We start from the raw sequence: 7,893 nt of genomic DNA on the forward strand, positions 1-7,893 counted from the left end.
GAGGTGCTAGAGACGGGGAGGGGCGCATGAGAGGAAGCCCAGGCCTTGCTTGGTGTGACCACTCTCCCTCAGCAAAGCCAGGTGGTGTGCTCATCTGCTGGGCAGAGCTGGCAGGGCCTTGAGAGAGAGCCCGAGGGGAGGGTGAGAGGCTGGGTGATCATAGCGAAGCAACAAGGCAAAGGGATGGCATACTTCCCCAAGGTCCTTGCTGGCCTTGGGGTGTTTCCATTGACGGTGGAGTAAGCGTTAAGACTGTTTTTAAAATTCAAGAGTCTTTGTGATAGAAAGCAGAGGTGGCAGCTGAGGAGGTGGGCTCAAGTCCGGGCCTCACCAGGCAGAGCCGTGGGGAGTGGGCCATGGTCAATGCCCTCTGCTTCCTGGGTCTTCCTCTCCCTCTGAATGCATCTCCAAATTGACAATGACCGGTCTGTGGCCTCTTTCAAAGTTACTTGTAAAGCTGGGAGATAATTGAACCTCATCCCACAGGACAAAGGGCCCGACAAAGCCAAAGAGGGATTGATAAAGCCCCAGGCAGAGGCCAGAAGGCACACCGTGGCCTTGTCTTGATTTGGTCACATCCAGGGACTAATTTTGCTTCTGAAGCTTTCTGAACTTCGTAACCTTGTTAAAGGCTCTGAAAACTTTGTCACTTAGTCTTTGGAAACAGAAATTCACGCTTAGCACATCCTGGCTTGGCGCCGTCTGAAGCAGATGGCTGTCGGGGGTCACCTGTGGCCTTTTAAGGACAAGGTGAGGGGCTTAGGATGCAGTTCAGGGCCAGAAGCTCTCACCCTAGACTGGACGAAAGAACCACGGAGACATCTCCCAGAACCTGCTTCAGCCGCTGGGTGACTACTGTCAGGCAGAGGGACCATCTGGAGGTGGCTGGTGCTGGTAACTGGGATGGCCACAAGGTGGCACTATGACATGTCATTGCAGATGTGTGTTTCCTTGCGAAGCAAGGAGAGATGGGAAGCTGCTGAAGCTGAGCTCTTGGGGAGACATGGGCATATCCACTGTGACTCCCAGCTGTCACCTGATTTGCTTACCAAGCTCCTGTGAGACTTCCTCACACGGCTGGTTGGTCAGCAGGATGTAGCCTCACCCGACAGAGGCTAAGTGTCTCAGCCATGGCACTCGCTGGAAAGTCTTCCCTGATGGGCACTGTGGAGGGGCTGCAGCGGCTGTCGGCTAGTGTTGGGGGACAGAGGGACAGAGGGACAGACAACATTACTACCAAAGTCTGCCCAAGACCAGGTAGGGCTGCTTTTTTAACTCTCTCTCTCTCTTCACCGTATCATTTCCTCTTTGCACTTAATAAACAAAGGATTTTGTTAATGCATCATTGTGAAAACAGAAGAAGATAAAAACACAGTTAAAGGCCAAGCAGATAAAAGCAGCAGAAAGAATTGCTGCTCCAACAAGAACTCAGTGGCCCGGTGAACTGTGTGAACCTAAGCAGCGGGGGAGTGTCCAGAGCAGCCCTGCCCTGAGCACATTGCACCCACTGCTGCTAGGAGGTACGACCACAGATTAAGAGGCAACAGTTTAAATTAATTATAAAGCAACATTTTATGTAACCTGATATGTCAGAACATGGCCACTTTGATCCTCGGTCACTATAAACTTACGGATGGCAGATCATATTAACCTTCAATCCTGAAGTCTTAAGAGGCCAGCATATACCTTACTCACACTCTGTCTCGGTTTGGCAACCTCGGCTGGCATCACACGTGTGGCTGCCTCGTTGGTGTTAAGGGACTATGCCGACTTGGCATGAAGAGTGTGGTTTTGACAGTGTTATGAACCCACGGGTGTTGCCAGTGGGAGCAGGTGAGAATCGCCTATCCGGCTCTGGGCAGGTTCAGTACACCCTGCCTTGTGCCTGCTCCGGTTCCTCGGCAGCCAGGACAGAACCTATTTCTTCAGACTCTGCCTGGGGTTGAAAAGTGAGTTTTGCACCTTTTGTTATTAATGAAGTTAGTCATAGGTCATAGTGATATTACTGGATCAAATCATGGTGTATAATGGTGGGAAGAAAGAGGTAAAGAGTCAGGGAACCCACTGTTGACTGGCACATCAGTGGGCTGGCTCAGCCTGACCCTGACCCTCCCTCCCCAAGCCACCACTTCGGCCAAGCGACGGGGCATGACTTCTCCCCCATCTTTTGTCTCCTGTCCCTTCCTCAGTGACTTCGGTCAACTCTACAGGGTGGAGGTGAGCCGGGCCCTGAGACTGGGTCTTAAGGACATTTTATTTCCACTCACGGCTCTCAAACGCTGTATCTATTAGTCAGGTTTGAGGCATCTGACTGTAACCTAAGCACTCAAGAGGCTAAGGCCTGGGGATGCTGAACTCTGCAGAGCCCGGCCACATAACGCAACCTTCTCTCCAAGAATTAAAACAAACAAATCTCCATCAAAGAGAGGATGAATCAGCCACAGTGACTGCTGATAGTACCACAGATGCAGGCAGTGAGGTCACGCCCTTGCAGCCCCAGGCTGCCCCACCCCCACCTCCACCCCCACCCCGAGCCACAACACCCGCCCGCCCGTGATCTCATGCCAGTCAGTCTCCGGTGACTTCTCACAACGCGGAGTTTCAGCCATGGACTCAGACAGCACGACCAGTGAAGGGCTGATTTTGCACTGGGGGAGAACGGCCCTGAGTCAAGGAAAGACAGTCTTCACAGAGACTGGGGGACATCAGTGGGAGACAAGCCCGAGTAATGCGTTCAAGACCATTCTCCCCCTCCCTCCCCAGGCAGGAGGCGGAAGAAACTACTGAGCCCTCTGATGAGGAGGGAAGCCTGCAGAGGCAGGAGATTCAGCCCCACATGGAAGTCCCAGTTGCCACACTAAATTTAGAAGCAGTGATTATAAAGACTTCGAGGGAAAGAATAGGGATGTTAGGATTTCACACTCAAACTATTGTTGGACTTAAGCGCAGAAGGAAACTGACCACCCACGCACAGAATGATTATTCAATGAATAATTACCCACCCGAAAATAAAACACCCAAAGATGGAGAGTTCAGCTCCAAACCCCAGTCTCTTTGTGACTCCCAGCTTAAAAAACAAAAAAAATGTCCCGAGTGGCGCTAGTCTCCCACGATGGTTATAAACAGGGTGTGTTGGTTCAATGAGTCTGGAAACGTGCACACTTCCTTAGTGACTGACGTGACGGCACACCCATTTCCCCCCAGCGCTTGCCAAGTGTTAACCCACTCAGTTCTCTCAAGGCTGAGACTGGAGACGAAGTCACTTTATCCCAGGGAAGGCCTGAAGGTTGGCTGGCTGGTGCTGGGTCATGTGATAAGGAGCAGCTGAGAAGAGCCAGAGCTCTGTGTCGGATGTCTGAGATGATGCAGAGTACCCTAGACATCCCGAAGCCGCACACACCCACACTTACTGTGGCATTGCCTAGGTAAGAAAGGACCATAAGTACCTACTACGAACCAAGCCCCGGCATTCACCTGCTGTCGCTGGACCAGCGAGTGCCTCCTGGGGGTGAGGCTGTCTCTACTCTGTCTGACTGCTGTGTGTGAGCAGCCATCTGTGAGTCCTGTAAATAAATATGTGATATTGAGCTGGCACTCTAAACTTAAATAAGTTAAATTCAGCGGCATGGGAGGTGGGGTGGGCGCGGAGAGGCCTGGGTGTGGCCACTTACTGCTTATAGCCAGATGAGCCCAGTAACAGCTCCAGCGTTCATAAATAAAGACCAACAAGAGAGAAAAGAGATAAACCCACAGTCTCATCATACACTCCACATCTCCTTCCCATCTGTGCCAGGGAGAACATTAACTGAGAGAGAGGAGTCTTGAAATACCACAGACCAACCTGACCTAGGGGACATTTGCAGTTTGCTAAACCCAGCAGCAGTACAGGCTTTAATTATTTCCAGATGCTCATGGAACATGGCTCAAAACAGGCCACACTCTGGCCTCATTGACCAGGCAGGCCTAACTAAGATCACACAGGGTGCTTCCTTGGACTGGAGGGATGCTCTGTGGTAGAGCAATTTCCCAGAATGTGCAAAGCCATGGGTTAGACACTTGGCACCAAACAGACACATGGGAACTAAATTTGAAATCTGTAACAAAACCCTAAGTAATCCCAATTACTTGGGAGCTAAATAGCACACTTATATCGCTAGACAGTCAAAGGACAAGTCACAAGTGTGTGAGGTCCGACAGCTACACCGCGAAGCACCTCTAGGGTGGGCGGACAGAACAGAAGGACGCTTTTCTCAGGGCCCCAGAGGCCCATAACAATTTTGTTGGACAGAAATCTGGGTGCTGGTTGGGCTGCACACCTGGAAACAATAAGGGAGAATCATGTGTGTCCCCCCAACTTCTGGTGACTCTAGACACTCCTGGCACTAACCATCCCATAGTCTCCATCCCCTCCATGCCCCTGTGGAATCCCTCTTGCTGCCTGTCAGGAGCACGCAATGCCAATAAACAAACTTGTGTCTTTCCATGGAGTCTGAACTTATTGAATAGCAATAAATTCACAAAGCTCAGCAGTTTCAATGGCTGTATCTTGTCATGTAATCCCACTACCTTATAATCTGGCTGAAGCAAGTGTGTGTGTGTGTGTGTGTGTGTGTGTGTGTGTGTGTGTGTATTTATTTCAATCTTAATTACCAATATCAACTCCCATATTACACAGCATCTAGTACACAGTAAGGAACCTGGGACTCTGAGCCGTCACCCACCACCGCCAGAGACAAGTTGGCATTCTCACTCCAAACACCCTTGCGTCCACTTTGGCCTGGGGAACTATGGGGAAATGTGCTAACCTGGCCTTTCTTTCTGCAATTTCTCACACAGTCTGAGAAAAGTCATACCGTGGTCAGTTGACTTACTCTGGACCTGCGACGATGGTCTGACGCATAAAAACCCACTAAGAAAATCCGTTGTAATGATAGAGGGAAGAGAAGGCTGGGTCATCCCAGCAGCAGCTGAAAAACACATGTATGATCATGACTCAGTGATAACTAGAGACCAGAGACAAGAGAAACTTCAGGTGGTAAGGCACAGCCAGGATAAGATCGTCTAATATGATATCCACACCAAGGACTGGACGTTTTGTAAGTCTAAATGAGGGAGGGTGCATCGTGACCACTGTGTGCGTGGCCCAGAGAACCCGACCTATAAAAGAGATGAACAGCACACACTGTGGGCTGGTCACGTAGCTCTGCTGCAGTACTTGCCCAGCGTGCACCGGGCATTGAGATCATCTCAAGAGCCTTGGGGAAGCAGACAGGGTGGGGCTCAGGGAGAAGAAAAATCCATCTATCTTTGCAAACGACCTGATAATATTGACGGAAGATTCAAGAAATTGCCCTTAGAAAAATCTATGATAGCTATCAAGTCATCTCACAAAGCTGTAGGCTGTGTGGCTGCAACAGCAACAAACAATCCATTGTGGTGCTGCGTTCAAGCCATGTAAAACTTGAAAAATAAAGTTTATAGAAGCACACACCTGAGCAGAAAGCTAATAAGACAAAGAAAGAAGAGCACAGACACCAGCACTGCTCGGAGAAATTGCCGAACTAAATAAGTACTAAGCGGACGAATAGACGAGTGTGTGAACTGTGTTGGTCAGCATCTTTAAGATGCGCCTTTCCTAAGTGGATGTACAGACAGACAGCCATCCTCACCACAAACACACGCGCGGGTGTGGGCGCCTGTGTGTGAGCTAACAGACATACACATATGTGCTGGTGCACACCCTTCATGGACGTGTCCAGACTTTAAGATCTAGAAGGAGCGGCACCAAGAGATTCCGATATTTGAGGAGGGGTGCGTCTGGAACACCCAGGGTGCTGGGTTAGAAGCTGGACCATCTTCATGGTCAAAAGGAAGATGGCCTCCCAATAAGTTCTTAGAACCGAAACCAAGCCCATCTTTACGAGACAGTACCACGGACACAGAACTTCAAAAAGGCAAAATTTTCCCATTTTGTCTCTGTCCTCGCTCGCAGCAGCATGCCTGGTTCTGTGAATGACACAGGTCAGAGATAAACAGAAGATTTTGGACACCAGGCGCCCAGGGAGGAAAGACGCAGACTGAACAAGGGTTGGCTGAGTGCCGAGGACTAGACTGCCCGACTGTCAGCCCGCCAGCTCTAATTTGCAATATGGGGATCAAGAGAAAGCTCCGGTGAGGATCTCATGAGATAAAGGCCTAGCGGCAGCCGGTCTGCAGACTGAGGTGTGGCTTCCTGATTTTACACACACTCGGGACACCTTTGAGAGGGTGACATTCCTCTGCTTTCTTTTGTATTGCTGTCCCGAGAGATTAAATTCTTGCTTTCTTTCCTTGACGATCCCAGGGAAAATTGTTTCACCCGGCATCGCGTAAGCACTAAGGACCGCGGGGCCCTGCTGACTGAATGGCCTTGAACATCTCAAGCCCCTCCCCTCGGGGCGGCCCCTCCCATGACTCCACATTCAATGGATGGAATCCACGTCTCTCTGCGAGTCTTGCCTCAGCAGAGCCACAAAGGCATGCAGCGGGATCCAGCATCTCACTTTTGTTTTCCCAGCCATCTTTTGTGGTGTGGCCTGGGAAAAGCCTTAATGAGCCTACCCCTCCACCACAGAAGGTCTGGTCGGAGGGAGGAGGCAGCTTCTTCCACCTGCGGGAGGGGAGGGAGGGGACGGGGCGGGGGGTGAGGCGGGCATCCACTCAGGCTCGCTGGAACAATGCTGCCTTCAGCCGCCAAGGATGTGGGGATGCGAGGCAAACAAGACCGCACAAAAGATTAACTTGATTCAAGAAAAGATATTTCAAAAGCCCAGCGGAGAGGCTATCCTGCTAAAATTTCAAGGCCGGCGAATGTGAAAATGCAGAGGAGGCCCCCGTGAAGCCTGCCGGGTCCTGAAGGGAGGGCCCTGAAGTCTGAACTGCAGCTAGCATGGGCTGCTAGGGCCATGCATTCTGTCCTCGTGTTCCTAAACACACGTGGAGCGACGGAGTTAATGTCAAAAGCCCGAGTCATTGTGGTTTAACCAGCTACAGAGGATGAAGTCAATCCAATCGTGAAAGCTGACAGGGAAGCCCACATCCCCCCAAACATGAAATCCCTCCGTGGGATAAATGGGGAAATGAAGGGTGGGGGCCTGAAAAGTGAAAGCGAGCTTTGAGGAGAGGCAAGAAGTTCAGCAGTCACTGACTGGGTTCCTTTGGGATGCTGCGAAATTGCTGAAATTCAAATAAAAACAATCCATTATGTTTGCTGATCTCTAATTTGCTCCTGGGACAGCAGAAGTGTGGACTGGGGTTCCCTTGCCCTGTTTTTCAGGGTGCGGCCGCTTCTGATTCCCGTGTGTCCACGTTTCTGATTCCCGTATGTAACACCCCAAAATGTAGATATTGGAGAGTGGGTTTTGCTTTGGGTAAGCCTGGCTTTGAGGGACAAGAGAAGAGAAAGATGACTTACATATAGCCAGCTTTTTCCTTGATTTGGGAAATTCCTTCTATGATTTTATTAACTCTATTTGTATTCCATCAGCCTGAACTCCTCTCTCTTCTATGCCAACAATTCATCGATTTCTTTTTTGCACACATTACTCTTTTTGCTGTATTCTGTTAGCTTATCTCACTGGAATCTTCTGCTCCTGCAGTGGGGATGTGAAAACAGGAGGGGTGGAGGAGCTGAGCTCGCTTCCCAGGAGTAGGGGCGGTGGGGTGGGAGCTCTGAGCGTGCTGGACAGCGGTGAAGCAGCGAAGGGAAGCATTTGGCACAGATTGGCTTGGGGAAAGCCTCAGACTGCATAAGGCACTCAGGCATGCTGTTACATTGTATCATCATCATCATCATCATCATCATCATCATTATTATCTAAAAACAGTGTCCCACTGGTGGGGGAAAAGAGCTTT

At 50.4% G+C, this 7,893-nt stretch overlaps 1 long non-coding RNA gene across 1 annotated transcript; it reads left to right on the forward strand.

The window, feature by feature from the left end:
- Positions 1-288: 288 nt before the first annotated feature.
- On the forward strand, positions 289-7,245 carry LOC121823296 (uncharacterized). Its single transcript, XR_006064712.2, has 2 exons — positions 289-1,257; positions 4,837-7,245. It is a non-coding gene; the product is annotated as an uncharacterized LOC121823296 (long non-coding RNA).
- Positions 7,246-7,893: the final 648 nt, after the last annotated feature.

This window comes from Peromyscus maniculatus, chromosome 16 (genome assembly GCF_049852395.1).
Source record: "Peromyscus maniculatus bairdii isolate BWxNUB_F1_BW_parent chromosome 16, HU_Pman_BW_mat_3.1, whole genome shotgun sequence".
Taxonomy (NCBI): domain Eukaryota; kingdom Metazoa; phylum Chordata; class Mammalia; order Rodentia; family Cricetidae; genus Peromyscus; species Peromyscus maniculatus.